Raw genomic sequence first — 16,633 nt, 5'->3', positions numbered from 1 at the left:
TGGCCCCGCTAACATGAGTTTGTGCCTTTACTAGCCCCAGGTAAGGTAATTTGTATATGTCTTTCTAATTTACTTATTAGTACTGATATAAATTGGTACTTACATAGAATTCAGTCATCCTCTGGTTACCTAGCTTAGGTGACTTCAGCAAGAGATGTCCAGAGTCTCAACACTGGGTGATTGAAGAGCAGAAAGACTGGCATGAAATATCTGTCAACATAGCTCAACAAGGAATCAGGAAGAGAGAGTCTTCAAGATGGCTGACTAGAGGCATCTGGTACTTGCCTCCTCCACAAAGAAGAACCAAAATAGCAAGTACATTATTACACTTCAAATAGATCATCTAAGAAAGAACACTGGAATTCAACCAAGAAGTGGCAATAAATACCTAAGGCAAGGAAGGAGAGGGAAATCAGGCAGCTTTCTCAGCCAGGATCACCTGGGATCCTGGAGAGGCTCCCCAATGCAGGGAAGGGTAGGCAAGGGGCTCCCAGTGGTCCACATTCTCACCGTGGACTTCTGCAACCCTAGCCATGGGAAAGCCCCTTGACCATTGTGGGCCCTGAAACTAACGTAGGTAGCTACCTAGAGACCGTACACTGGCATTACTCCAGAGAGGGAGCTCACACTGGGTCCCACAACCACCCCCACAAGTCCTAAGAAGCTACAGGAAGGTGCTATTTTGAGAGCCCAGCCCTCACCAGACTGCATCCTGCTGTAAGGCCCAACAGCCCCTGTATCTCCACATTCTGGGAGCCCCACGGACATCCCTAAGCTTTAGCCATCACCACTGCTGGCTGCTGCCTCCAGGGCAAAAGCACAAGCCATTGGCAACAAGCCTGCCACTCCCAGTAGGACCTCTGCGCGTTTTCATGTGCCCTGAGAGAAGACTCCCCCACATACAGCCATTGCCACTACTGGCTGCTGCACCCAGGGCCAAAGCACAAGCCACTGGCAGCAACCCTGCCACCTCAGCAGTAGAGCCACTGTGCACTTACAAGTGACCTGAGGACAGGCTACCCTACCTGCAGCCATCAACTGGGGTGAAAGCATATACTCCCCAGCTGCCTGTCTATGGCTGCTGCCACTAAAAGCAACCCACCCAACAGCAGGGCCATGACACAGCCACTGCTGTCCTCACCCAAACATTCCACTGGGACCCTAGGGATCACCCCATCCTTGCCTACCACAGCCAGCACCTGTATGCACGACCAGAGGGCCAGAGGACACACCCGCCTGGCCCATCTTTATCCTCCCCAATACCAAAATGTGTTATCTGGGAGCCTTGGGTTCACCCTGCCCCATTTACCACCACTGGCACCTGAGCACTCCTCTCATGGGATTGAGGACAGTCCCACTCAATCTGCAGCTACCAGCACAGCAGGCACCCACCTGCATACACCACCTGTGTGCCTCAAGACTGGCCCTCCTCACCCATCACAGCTGCTGCCAATACCAGCACAGGCCACTTGGGAGCTAGAGGGTTGTCCTGCTATGGCTACTGCCATTACTCATGCCATGCCCACTGTCCAGGGTCCTAAGGACCCACCCATCCACCTGGCCCACTGCTGTCATTGCTTGCATCTGAGCAAGTCAGCAAGCCACCTGGCGACCCAAGAACCAAATTGCCTAGAATAGCTAACACCAACGCCAGCATATGCCACCCTGAGGACCAAGGAAAGGCATGCTCAGCCTGCAACTGCCTTCACTGGGGCCTGAGGATTGGACTGTCTGGTGTTTTCATCCCCAGCAAAACTTCACCACAGCCTCCACTAACAACTGCAACCTAAGTCACTGAGAAAATCACAGACACCACTAACACTGTTTACAGGTGAAGAAATTACATGGAGACTATACTACTGCACACACCCAGAAGCAAAGCCAAAGTGTCCTACCTAACCAACACCATTGGTACGTCTTCAGGAAAAAGCCCTCCCCTACAAAAGCAAATCCAAAAAAAAAATGGGAGAAGTGACTGCTTTACCAGATGCGCAGATATCAACATAAGGACAAATGAAACATGAAAAAGCAAGGAAACTCTCGACACCTCCAAAAAAAGGTAATAATTCTCTAGCAACAGATTACCATAAAAAGGAAATTTACAAAATCCCAGAAAAAGAATTCAACATATTGATATTAAAGAAGCTCAGTGATTTTTCAAATGTACAATTAAATTATTTTTTACTATAATCACCCAGTTATGCTACAGAACACAGATGAACAATACAAATATATCACAAAAACAATTCAGGATATAAATGACAAATTTACCAAAAAGATAGATATAATTAAAGAGAACCAAACAGAAATCCTGGAAATGAATAATTTATTAAATGAAATAAAAAATACTTCAACAATAGACAGCTAGAACAGAAGAAACAATTTCAGAGCTTGAAAACAGGTCTTTGGAAAAAAACCCAAAGATTAAAATGAAGAAAAAAGAATGAACAAACCCTACATGACATATGAGACACCTTAAAGTGGCCAAATATTTAAATATTCAGTGTCCCAGGAGGCAATAGAAAAATAGAAAGACAATAGAAAAATGGAAAACCTATTTAACAAAATAGTGGCTGAAAAATCCCTAACTCTAGTTAGAGTTTTAGACATCCAGATACAGAAAGCTTAGAGATCCCCAAATAGATACAATTCAAAAACATCTTCTCCACAGCACATTTTAGTCAGACTGTCAAAAGTCAAAAACAAAAAGAGAATTCTAAAAACCTCGAGAGAAAAGTGTCTAGTCACTTTATGAGGGAACCTCTATTAGACTAACAGGGAATTTCTCAACAGAAACCTTACAGGCCAGGAGAAAATGTGATGATATATTAAAAGTACTGGTGGGGCGGGAATATTATGCAAGAATACTATACACAGCAAAGTTATCCTTCATAAATGAAGGAGAAATAAAGTCTTTCCAAGACAAGCAAAAGCTGAGAAAAGGTATCACCACTAGACTGATTCTGCAAGAAATGCTTAAGGGAGTCCTACAACTGGAAATGAAAGAACAGTATCTACCATCATGAAAACATGTGAAAGTATAAAACTCACTGGCAGAGCAAACACACAAATAAAGAAGAGAAAGGAGCCCTGGTACGGTGACTCATGCCTGTAATCCCAGCAATTCGGGAGGCCGAGGTGAGCGGGTCACTTGAGGTCAGGAGTTAGAGATCAGCCTGGCCAATGTGGCAAAACCCCATCGCTACTAAAAATACAAAAATAAGCTGGGCATGCTGGTGCGTTTCTGTAGTCCCAGCTACTCAGGAGGCTGAGGTGAGCGGATCGCTTGAACCTGGGAGGCGGAGGTTGCAGTGAGCTGAGATCACACCACTGCACTCCAGCCTGGGCAAGAGAGCAAGACTCCATCTCAATTAAAAAAAAAAAAAAGAGAGAGAGAGAGAGAAAGGATTCAAATGTTACTGCGACAGAAAACCACCAAACCTCAATGATTAACAATGTGAGAGAAAGAAAGGAACAAAGGTTTCTTCATCTATACAAAACAACCAGAAGTAAATTCATAAAATGACAGGAATAAGCCCTCACATATCAATAACAATCTTGAATATAAATGCATTTTCATTTAAAAGATATAGACTGAAATAATGAATTTTTAGAAAATACTGAACTATATGCTGCCTACTAGAAATTCATCTCACCTGTAAAGAAACATATAGGTGAAAGTCAGGGGATAGAAAAATATATTCCACATGAACAGAATCAAAAGCAAACAGCAGTAGCTATACTTATAGCAGATAAAACAGATTATAAGTCAAAAACTGTAAAAAAAAAAAAAAAGACAAATGTCATTACACAATGATAAAGGGATTAGTTGAACAAGAGGACATAACAATTCTAAACATAACTGCACTCAACACCAGAGCACAAAGATTTATAAAGCAAATAGTATCAAATATAAAAGAACAGGTAGATTCTAATATAATAATAGTTGGGGACTTCAGCACCCAACTCTCACCATTAGGCAGATCATCAAGACAGAAAATTAACAACAACAACAAAAAAAACCCACTGGATTTAAGCTACGTATTAGACCAAATTAGAACTAACAGACATTTACAGACCATTTCATTCACAAGTTACAGAATATACTTTCTTCTCATCGGCACATGAACCATTCTCCAGGATAGACCAAATGTTAGGACGACAACAAGACTCAACAATTATAAAATTAAAATTATATCAAGTATCTTCTTGGACTACAATAAAATAAAACTAAAAATCAATAACAAATGAACTTTGGAAACTGTACAAATATATAGAAATTAAACGTGATCCTGATTGACTATTAACTCAAGGAAGAAATTAAGGAGGAAATAAAAAAATTTCTTGAAACAAAGGAAAATTGAAACCCAATATACCAAAATCTATTGCACACAGCAAAAGTGGTGCTAAAAGTTTATAGCAATAAATGCCTACATCAAAAAAGTAGAAAAACTTCAAATAAACATTCTAACAATGCACATGAAACAACTAGAAAAGCAAGAGCAGAACGAACCCAGAATGCGTAGAAGGAAATGACTAATAAAGACAGAACAGAGATAAATGAAATACTGACTAAAAAATAACACTAAGGGTCAACAAAATGAAAATTTCATTTTTTGAAAGATAAGTAAAATCGACAAACTGCTAGATAGACTAACCAAATAAAAGAGGAAAGACCCAAATGAACAAAGTCGGAAACAACAACAACAACAAAAAAGCTCTTACAACTGATACCACAGAAATACGAAGATCATCAGAGACTATTATGAAGAACTATGCAGCAAGAAACTGAAGAAGCCAGAGAAAAGGGATAAATTCCTGGACACCTACAACCTACCAAGATTGAACTAGGAAGAAATAGAAGACCTGAATAGACCAATAATGAGTAATGAGATTGAATCAGTAATAATAATTTTTTAAAAAGTCTCCCATCAAAAGATGGGAGACTGGGTTTTTCTTTCTCCCATCGAATAAAAACCCAGGACTGGATGGCTTCACTGCTGAATTCTACCAAACTAACAAAGAACACGAGTTCTTCTCAAACTATTCCAAAAAATTGAAGAGGTGAGAATTCTCCCTAATTCATTCTACAAGGTCAGCATTACCCTGATACCAAAACCTGACAAAGACTCAACAGAAAAAGAACACTGCATGCCAACATTCCAGAAGAACAGAGACACAAAAATAAAATGCTAGCTTACTAAATCTAACATGCATCAAAAATAGAATAAGCCAATAAGCCATGGTCAAGTGGGATTTATACCAGGGATACAAGAATGGTTCAACATACACAATTCAATAACTGTCATATATCGCATCTTTAGAAAGAAGGATAAAAGCCATCTGACAATCCCAATACCTGCTGAAAAAGCATTTGATAAAATTCAACATTCCTTCATGATTAAAAAAAAACTCTCAAAAAATTAAACATAGAAGAAACACTTAAACTTAATAGAAGCCATATATCACAAACCCACAGTTAACATCATATCCGAAAAGGAAAAACTGAAATCCCTTCTTCTAAGAACTGAAACAAGACAAGATGCCCATTTTCGCCACCCTTATTCAACATAGTACTGAAAGTACTAGGCAATCTGGCATGAGAAAAAAATAAAAGGCATCTAATTGGAACCAGGCATGATGGCTCACACCTGTAATCCCAGCATGTTGGGAAGCCAAGGCAAGCAGATCACCTGAGGTCAGAAGTTCAAGACCAGCCTGACCAACGTGGTGAAACCCTATCTCTACTAAAAATACAAAAATTAGCCTCGTGTGGGATGCTGAGGCAGGAGAATCGCTTGAACCTGGGAGGCGGAGGTTGCAGTGAGCCAAGATCACACCACTGCACTCCAGCCTGGGCAACAGAGTGAGACTCTGTTTCAAAAAAAAAAAAAAATAGGCATCCACATAGGAAAACAGGAAATCAAATTGTCCTTTGAAAATACCATAATCTTACATGTACAAAAGCCAAAAAACCCCACCAAAAACTTTTCGAGCTGATAAACAATTTCAGTAAAGTGACAGGATACAAAACCAAAACACAAAAAATCAGTAGCATTTTTATACACCAATAACAAAATAACCATTAAAAAACTACATCAAGAAAGCAATCTCACAATAGCTACCAAACATAAAATACTTGGGAATAAATGTAAGGTATTCTTAGTATTTTTTTTTAGTCAGTATTTCATTTATCTCTGTTCTGACTTTTATTCGTTATTTCCTTCTACTCATTCTGGGTTTGTTTTGCTCTTGCTTTTCTCGTTCTTTCAGGTGCATTATCAGAATGTTTATTTGAAGTATTTTCTACCTTTTTGAAGTAGGCATTTATTGCTATAAACTTTTCTCCTAGCACAACTTTTGCTGTGTGCCATAGATTTTGGTATGTTGTGTATCAAGGCTTCAAGGAGGTGAAGCATCTCTACAGGGAAAACTACAAAACATTGATGAAGGAAATTGAGGAGGACACTAAAAAATGGAAAGACATCCCATGCTCATGGATCAGAAGAATTAATATTGTTAAAACAACCATACTACCCAAAGCAATCTACAGATTCAATCCAATCCTCATCAAAATACCAATGTTATTTTTCACAGAATTAAAAAAAATCTAAAATTTTTATAGAACCAAAAAAAGAGCTTGAAGAGTCAAAGCAATTCTAAGCACAAAGAACAAAGCTGGAAGCATTACACTACCTGACTTCTAAATATATTACAAGGTTACAGCAACCAAAACAGCATGGTATTTGTACAAAAACAGATACATAGACCAGTGAAACAGAATAAAGAACCCAGAAATAAATCCACATATTTGCAGCCAACTGATTTTGGACAAAGGTACCAAGAACATACACTGGGGAAAGGACATCCTCTTCAACAAATGGTGGTGGGAAAGCTGAAAATTCATGTGTAGGAGAATGAAAATGGACCCCTATCTCTCAGCATGTATAAAAATCAACTCAAGATGGATTAAAGACTTAAACATAAGACCCAAAACTATAAGACCACTAGAAGAAACCTTAGGGGAGACACTTTAGGACATTGGCCCAAAGCAAAGATTTTATGGCTAAGACCTCAAAAGCACAGGCAACGAAACCAGAAATAGACAAATGGGACTATAGTAAACTAAAAAGCTGCTGTGCAGAAGAGGAAACAATCAACAGAATGAGGAGATAACTTGTTAATCAGGAGAAATATTTGCAAACTATTCATCCAACAAGGGACTAATATCCAGAATATACAAGGAACTCAATGGCAAAAAAAAATTAAATAGTTTTATTACAAAGTGGGCAAAGGGTTTGAATAAATATTCCTCAAAATAAGACATACAAATGGTCAACAAATATATGAAAAATTACTCAGCATCACTAAACATCAGGGAAATGCAAATCAAAACTACACTGAGATAATATCTTACCCCAGGAAGAATGGATATTATTAAAAAGACAAAGACTATCAGATGCTAGTGAGGATGCACAGAAAAATTAACTCATATGCATTTGGTGGGAGTGTAAATTGGTACAGCCACTGTGGAAAACAGTATGGAGATTTCTAAAAAAACTAAAAATAGAACTACCATATGATCCAGCAATTCTACCACTGAGTATTTATCCAAAGTAAAGAAAATCTATATATCAAAGAGATACCTGCACCCCCATGTTTATTCACAAGAGCCAAGATAGGGAATCAACTTGAATGTCCATCAGGAAATGAATGGATAAAGAAAATGTGGCATATATACACAATGGCATACTATTCAGCCATAAAAAAGAATGAAATTATGTTATTTGCAGCAACATGGATTGAACCAGAGATTATATTTTGTGAAACAAGCCAGGCACAGAAAGACAAATATTGCATGTTCTCGCTCATACGTGGGAGCTAAAAAAAAAAAAAAAAAAGTGGATCTCATGGAAATAGAGATTAGCTTGTTGATTATCAGAGGCTGGGAAGGGTGTGCGGCAGTCAATGTGGAGGAAGAGTAAAGAGAGGTTGATTAATATGTACAAGCATACAGTTAGAAAAATAAGTTCTAGTGTTCAATAGGAGAGCGGGATGACTACAGTTAACAACAATGTATTGTATATTTAAATAGAGCTAGAAGAGAGAAACTGAAATGTTCCCAACATACAGAAACAACAAATACTCAGTGATGGATAGTCCAATTACTCTGACTTGCTCGTTCCACATTCTATATATGTAACAAAATATCACATGTATCCCATAAATATGTAAAAATATGATGTATCAATTCTAAAAATAAACATCAAAAAGAATCAGGAATAGCAATCCCAATAACATTTAGAATACAGCTGAAGTCCTAGAGAAGACTCAAAACTCTGCTCCTGATGGTGACCTACATATGCAGAGGTAATAGAATTCTAGAAGTGAGTCTGCAGGTTTGAGCATCTCAGTACAGGGTCCGATATCTTCCAGGAAGATCACAAGAAGGACAATGTTTTAGGTCCCTCCTATTAATGCCTAAATGTCCCAAGATAAGTGGGCTAATACCTGGTCAGCATGAAATAAGATATCTGATTAAGAAACTGGTGATTTCACAAAGAGGGGATCTTAGAGCATTTGACTTCAGATCGGGGAAGCTGGGACATAGGGCAGGACTATACTAGGTTACTCAAGGAAGGAGTGTCTATTTTCTATGAAAAGCTCCTTCTTCCAGGGATATTGAAAGAATTGAAGCATTGAATTCTCTTTACTATTCATCATGGCTACATTTCAAATATGGCATGCTCACAATATTAGGAACCTCAGCCAACAAACTTAATTCCTCAGGCTTCTGGATAGCATTTAATTTAATAGATGCATGACCTGAAAAAATTATAATTCATATCTTTTCCCCAATACTCTTCTCACACAAGTAGTGAATCATGGAACAATATAATTTTACCCAAAAGACTGCCTAATCCAGGATTTTTTTGAAAGGTCAAAAACCTCCTACTGAGAGTATATGATCTAGATTTAGATGCCACAGGAGACACAGCATTAAATATCACTGTATCACATAAAGAAAAATGTTTATTCTCAGTGAAGTGTTTATTCTTCTTTTGGGAAATGTCTGTTCAAGTCTCAGTTATTAGTCTATTTCCAATACCTCTCCAATATTTGCTAATCTTTTTAGAAAACAGAAAGCAGACCTGAGGCTCAGAGACTGCACAGGAAACAGTATCTAGCTGGATTTAAATAACATTATGTGTTTATATTACATGTATTTTTGTGGCTACTTCCTGTATGTGCTATGTGCTACTGCTATACTACGGCTATATAAAAAGTCTCACCTTAAATAATGTTAAGTTAAAATGATTACATTTTTGACATGCAGTTCTAGAAAAAGAAACAAAAAAATTTTAATGTATAAATTTACGGGAATAATGTTAAGTAAACAACAGTTTAGTCGAACCAAAAATATGAAAAAAATTATAAAAGTAGTCTGCAAATGATTAAAGTTTAGGAAAAACTGATCTCTTCACTACCACTTATTTTACAGATGAGGAAATTGTTTCCTAGAATGTTACATGGCTTGCCTCAGGTCACATAGCCAATTAATAGCAAAGCCAAGATTTAAGCCCATGTCTCATGATGCTCAGTCTTATCAGTAATCATATGTAGTGGATGCTGGGCATGTTCCTCCAAGGTCTCCCCTTCAGAACTGAGGCAATTATCCTCCCAACCACAGAGAGTATTAGTGACCAACAGCTCTCAGCAGTATCTTCTGGGAATTGCTGTAAGGTAAAAAAAAAAAAAAAAAAGTATCCAAGGTCATGTGACATTATGATATGGTAAAAAATATATATTTGGTCTTCATCCCCAGTTCCTGGAACAGAAAAATCCTTCTAACTTCCTGAATGATAGGAGTATCTTTTGTTATAATATTTGGTCTTAGTCCCTGGTCCCTGACACAGAGCTTCTAAGACCCTTGGAATTTCCAGTGCTAAGAGTGTCTTTTTGTATGCTAATGAGATGGCTGGTGACTGGAAGACCCTAGACAGATTCAGGATGGACTCTGGTTGCCAGAAAGACTAAGACATAGTTGGAGGGTTGGAACTTTCAGCCTCACCTCCCAACCTCCAGGGAAAGGAGAGGGGCTGGAGATCAAAGTAACTGCCAAAGGCCAATAAGTCAATCAGTCAGGCCTATGCAATGGAGCCTACATAAAAACCTTAAATGATGGGGTTCAGAGTACTTCCAGGTTGTTGAACACATCCACCTGCTAGTAGGGTGGTGCACCCTAACTTCCTGGGACTAATGTTCCTGCACTCAGGACCTTTCCAGACCTCCTCTATGTACCTCTCCATCTGACTATTCATTTTTATCCTTTATCATAAACTGGTAAATGTAAATAAAGTGCTTTCCTGAGTTCTGGGAGCTGTTCTAGCAAATTATCAAACCTGAAGACGGAGCTGTGGGAACTCCCTGGCTATGAAGCCAATTGGTCGGAAGTTTCAGGTGATTGGCATCTGAAGTAGAAGCAGTCTCATGGGATAAACCCTTAACTTGTGAGATCTGACGCTAACTCCAGGTAGTTAGGATCAGAATTGAAGTTAAACGTAGGATACCCAGGTGGCATCCAGAAAGTTGAAGAGTTGGTTGTTGGTGTGGGAACCACCTCACACATTTGATATCAGAAGTGCTATATTGATACAAACAGATCATTGTAGCCATGTCCCATATCTGGAAGCAGCCTTCATCCAATGACTGGTCAATGATGCAGGGGAGAAGGTGTACAGCCTCAACCCCTTTGCTGTAGGATGAGATGATTGCTGAAGGACCATCTAAGTTTCAGAGCTCGGTGTGGAATCATCTGGAGCCTCTGTTGTGACTACATTGCAGTTCAATCTCCCCTCTGCCCAATCCTACTTCCTTCATGATCCCACACGTGGATCCAGGCACTCCCCCAATAAACTTCCTGCATGAAAATCTTTGTCTCAGAATCTGCTTCCCAGGGAAGCTACAAAACATCATTTTTCTTCTCTATTTCAAATTAAATAGAAAGTTATCAAAATATCATGTCATTAAAGAGGACAAGGCAAAAGCAAGTAAATATTAATGTTTTAATTACCTGTGATCAGGTTAGAATATTTAACTCAATGCCAAAGGCTGCTACAAAATTTATATTGTAAGAAATCAAATAGAGTATTACAATAGATAACATATATGAGTTTAGGGAGAGTTTTGGTCAAAAAGTAACCATAAGATTATAAATGAGAGCTTAAACTTTATAGTGTCAATTATAGATTTAGCCCTAATTTTTGAAGTAACGACTGCAAATATAGAGATTCAAATATTTGAACACATATCCACATCAGATAGTAGTTCACACTGTCTGATATTATTTTAAAGAGTATACCATTTTGAAAGAACTTTTGATATAATTTCAAAGATATAAAACTAGATTAGAATGTAATCGGAATGTTTCCTCACCTAACGAATTCAGCAGACACTTAAAGGCTGTATTTCAGGGAATATAGACTTCAGTAAGATGCTGTTGCTATTATCATCAAATATTATCAGTATATTGAAGGGCTCTCTCTCATTGTCTCTTTAAATATTGTTGCTGCCTCATTCTCTGCTTTCCTTCCAGAACTCCAATTAAATGTATGTCCAACCTTCTCACTCTGTGTATCTTACCTGCCCTTCAGCATGTTCAATTATTTTGACTTTCTGTGCTTCCTTCTGTGTAGTCTCTTATGACCTGATTTTCAATTCTTTCTTTGGCCAAGTCTAATCTGCAGTTAAACCTATATATTGAGCTGTTCATTTTGGTTCTTTTATTTTTTAGTTCAAGAACTTCTACTGATTAATAGTTCCTCTTCAAATCTACTGTATCACTTCTTGTAGATTATAGTTCACTGTCAAAAATTTCAAACTTAGCTTCTATCTCTTTGACCACAGTAACCAGTTCTCTTACATCCTATGTGCAGTATTTTCAGTTTCTGGGGTACTGGTGGATCTAATTCTATCATGTATTATTTCTTCTGGTGTTTACTCATATTAGCTTATCTCCCTCTAATGCCTGGTTTTTAAATCACTTGTAGAATTAATACAGGGCCTCATATGACATTTTCTTCCACCAATGATGTTTTTAACTTGCAACTAGTAGGTACTTAGGATTTTTAGACATCTGAGACCACCTTTTCAAGTCTTCAAATTTTCTGGGTCACCCAGAAGAGTTGAAGAATTGCTCTATGTGAAGACTAGCTTGTGTATGGTTCACTTTAACTTCTAGAGAGCAGTCCTTCAGGTCTCAGCCCTAAAGCAGGGAGTGGATCACTAGGGTCTCCATTCTTGGAAAGTTCTATATTGTTCTTGTTATCCTAGATGAGCAAGGTCACCGAATATACAATTCAACCTTTCCAGCCACACCTTCCAAAATAGTAAATACTTCCAAAGCTGCTATTATTTGAATGTGTTCCCCAAAAACCATGTGTTAGAAACCTAATCCCCAATGCAATTGCATTAAGGGGTAGAACCTATAAGAGATAATTAGGCAATGAGGTTTCTTCTCTCATGAAGGAATTAATGCCATTATTGGAGGAGTAGGTTTATTATCTCGGGAGTGAGTTTCTTAGAAAAGGAGGAATTTGACCCTCTCTTGCTCTCACTCTCCCTCTCTTTGGCTTTCCATCATGTGATGCCTTCTATCACATCATGATGCAGCATGAAGGTCCTGGTCAGATGCCAGCCCCTTGATCTTGGAACTCCCAGGCTCTAGAACTATGAGCCAATAAATTTCTGTTCGTTGTAAATTGTCTAGTTTTTGGTACTCTGTTACTGCAGCACAAAATGGACTAAGACTGAGGCAAAAATACCAGAGTTTTGCTCTTTTCTCTGAGTTTCTCACCTCTCTTGACTTCAATCCATTACAAGCTCATTATATCATTAGAACATTGATTTTTAGAATAAAAATTTTATATTTTATCCACATTTTTTAATTATCTAAAGTTCAGTGGTTGGTCTGAAATATCTAACCTACCATTATTTAAGAGCAGAGGTTCATGGAAGGTTAGAGATCAACTGAGATCCCCCCTCTTTAAAAAATACACTGGGAACATTGCTACTGCTTCATTTATAATAATGCTTTATAACTATTTGTTCGTGTATTTACTCAAACAATCACATGGCATAGGTTCTCAATCTAGTTGTGGACAAATCTTCTGAGATTCAAATGTTTGGTTTAAGTGCATATGTATGCTTATCTAGGGGGAGAGTTTTTAATTTTCTGGAGACTCTCAAACGTATATCTGATTCTTCATATCTGGGAGGGCAAGAACCATGTTATATTTATTTTGAGGTTCTCAATGCCTAGTAAGGGTTTGTTGAATAGATGAAGGACAACTATTTTTATAAGCAAGTAAATCATAGATGAATCAAGAGAGAGGTACAAATCCTTGGGTGCAACTTTGGAGAAGAGAGATATACCACCTACTTAGATTGTCAGAAAAGGCTTTTTTTGAAAAGTAACATTTTAGTTGATCCATCAAAGGTACTTATGACTTTCACAAGTACAAATCAAGTATGAAAGATGTCCAAGACCAAGTTGGGATATGGACATAGGAAGAATATTGTGTCCAGTACAGATGCATGAGAGATATATAATTGGAAAAAAAAACTGTGAGATTTATTTTACTGGAAGTTGCTGTATTATTCTGACCTTTAAGAGCTTCATTCGCTAAGACAAAGCCCAAATAGTGTATACCTGGAAAAACTTAAACCTGATCAAGTGGCTTATTGCCCTGAATTGTTCACAAGTTTTTATGTATATCTATCTGGGGAAAGTGTCTTTAGCTTTCAAAGGGAATCTGTGGGATTGAAAAAGAAAAACAAAAAGCTTATGACTCACTGCCTTGCAGTGTATGAATTGATAACTGCATAGGCCTAGGCATAACTGCATAGGCAGACAGAAATGCATAGGCATAGCTAAACATGTTACAGCTGCTGAGTGTTCTGATCTTCCCCAAGAGACTTGGAGTCATGATGCTAGTGTGTCCTCAGTTGGTCACCACAGAATAGAGAGGTCATAGAGCAAAGGGGGTCAAGAGTTACCACAACATTCTGGATCTCTTTCTTCCTGACATCAGACATTAGCGTTTGAAAGAATTTCAGTAGGAAAGCGTCTGCTGATAAAATTCTGAAAAACTTTCCACCCACTACTTTCCACTCCCTGGCACAGGGAGGCATTTAATAGACATATGAACAATAACAAGAAAATAATAATATGCCAAAGAAACAGATTATATTGCTAGGCAAATCTCCTAGCACTGATGTCAAGACAGAGAAGATACTGACCCATAGGATTCAAGTCAACCAGAAAGTCGGTGGCAGTACCCAAAATCAATTTTGGCCTTCCTAAAGCCCAGCCAAGAAACCTATATATGTTAATTTAAATAAATAGGTCCATCAGATTTCAAACTTTCAAATGTTATCATGCAGAGCTCTGTTGGGTGGTACAGAAATGAGGCCTTCCAGTAAAAGAAATTTTAAAGCCATAAATGTGTTAACTCTTGGCATAAGCAAGTGAATAGTAGTATGGCAGAGAAGCTCTATGAAAGCAACAAGATATAAGAAAAAGGAAATGATATGGTGTGAAACTCAAACATCATTAAGTATAAGAGTTAGATCATGGGGGAAAAGCTTTGCAGCAAAAATAATCCATTAAAGAAAAGTTTGGTAAATTTCACTATTAAAAAGTGACATATATAATATCAAAAAATAAAGAGCATAAACAAAGTCAAGCCCAAGTGAAATGCTAGAAGAAAACGTACTTCTATTTATTTAAATTATGGTACAACCATGAACTAAAAAATGATATAACTATCACACAAAGTTAAGCTGGCTATATGTCTTGGCATGAAAAATGTTCAAGTACATTGGTATGCAGGAAAAGCAAATTGAATAGCAGTGTGTAAAAATGATAAAGATATAGGTATATAATGATAGAAACATCTCATTGCTATATGTATATAAACATCTAAAAGAATACTTAGCAAGTGCTTACGAAGTTGTCTTAGGAAGTAGAATCTAATAGGGGGATTTTTCCTCCCTATAATTTACATCCACATATTAATTAAATTTTTTTACAAATAGTGAACAGGTATTACCTTTACAGAAAAATATGTTTAGTGGAGAAAGGACAGGTAAAAACAAAAGGGATGCTGTAGACTGGTGAATGGAATGTAATGGAATCTGGAGTCAGACTGCCAGTGTTTAAATTGCGACTGCTACTTAAATACTGCAAGAACTAAAGCAAATACCTGGTGTTCTTTATCTATAAAATGGGGAAAGTAGCCATATATTCCTCATAGGATTGTTGTGAGGTTATGTAAGAGAAGACGGGAAAAATACTTAGGCTATTTCCTGGTACATAGTAAGTGCTCGACAAATGTGAGGGGTTCTTGACAAAAACACTTCTTGAATTGTAATGCCCATTTTTCTTCAAATATTATCATCTTAACCTCTTCTGCAGTGCAAAAATTTAGTTGTCATTTGGGGCATTTTTTTTCCTTTAGAACATATTAGGTTGGTGCAATTAAAGTCAAAGAGAACGTGGGATTTGCTTATGGTGTTCTCTTAATCTAAATACAAAAAGTAAAAGGTATCTGCATTATCCTCAGGACTGGTTGGCTTAATTCTGTCTTTAGAGGGCTGGGATATAGATGCTCTGGGTCGAAACTGTAGGGCATTGAGCTAGCACCGATTGGTGGGATCTGGAGATTAGAAATGTTAACATGCATTGTTTTCGGGGAATTGGTCAGGGGAAGGGTGAGGGGAGAATTCATTGCTGACCATTCATTAGAAAAGCTGCTTTTCTCCAAATCCCCTAGGAAAAGCTTCCTCAGATGCTGTGACTGTGAAATCTGACCCTGCCTTTAATATGAAACCTGAAGCTAAAGCTATCCTTATCACCATATGGCCTCCTGATCAGAATCAGAATGGCTCTCTTGAGCCTCTAGAAAGAACTCTTCTCTAAACCTCCACATCTATTGCTTATATTATTTTATCCCAATCAAGTAAGGACCAGAATTCATGTCAATGCAAGGCCTGCAGACTGGTTGTAGGGTCATTAGCTGGTGGTATTCACCAAGCAGAGGAATGACCCTGGGTTTCCCATAGAACTAACTTCAAATCCACTCACATCAGAACAGTTATAACATGCTGAAACCAGTTTCCAAACCAAGAGAAAGTCAACAGTCACAAGCAAGCAGAGATATAACATGGCATTGGTCTAAAACCATTATTTGCCAAATGTGTTCCATGGATCCCTAATGTCCTATGAAATACTAGTGGGTTTTGCCAAAAAATTTTTTATTTCCAAGATGGTTTCAAAATGCCATATATTATGTCTCAAACTTATTAATATACTATGCACATTCATTTTATTAGTCAATCAACAAACATTTATTGAGCACCTACCATGTACCAGACAGTGCTTTAGGTAGTATGGAAAAAGAGTAAGCAAGACAGATAAGATTCCAACCATGATGGAAGAAGAACAGGAGCACAAGAACAAATATTAGAGAATATGCAGACAGGTAAATGAGAGAGGTGGGGCATACAGTGACCCGGTAGCTAATTGGGCTGTCAGAGAAATCCTCTCTGAGTAAAAGGTATTTAAACTGAG

At 37.9% G+C, this 16,633-nt stretch overlaps 1 protein-coding gene and 1 long non-coding RNA gene across 2 annotated transcripts in view; one reads left to right on the top strand and one right to left on the bottom strand.

Moving 5' to 3' along the window:
* AGBL1 (AGBL carboxypeptidase 1) overlaps positions 1 to 16,633 on the bottom strand; it is an 837,843-nt gene that overhangs the window by 812,042 nt on the left and 9,168 nt on the right. The window lies entirely within an intron of this gene.
* LOC104002415 (uncharacterized) overlaps positions 1 to 16,633 on the top strand; it is a 28,292-nt gene that overhangs the window by 11,190 nt on the left and 469 nt on the right. The window lies entirely within an intron of this gene.

The sequence above is a fragment of the Pan troglodytes genome, chromosome 16 (assembly GCF_028858775.2).
Source record: "Pan troglodytes isolate AG18354 chromosome 16, NHGRI_mPanTro3-v2.0_pri, whole genome shotgun sequence".
In the NCBI taxonomy this organism is placed as follows: Eukaryota; Metazoa; Chordata; class Mammalia; order Primates; family Hominidae; genus Pan; species Pan troglodytes.
The sequence above is the reverse complement of the archived record's forward strand: the minus strand, read 5'-3'. Positions and strand labels throughout refer to the sequence as shown.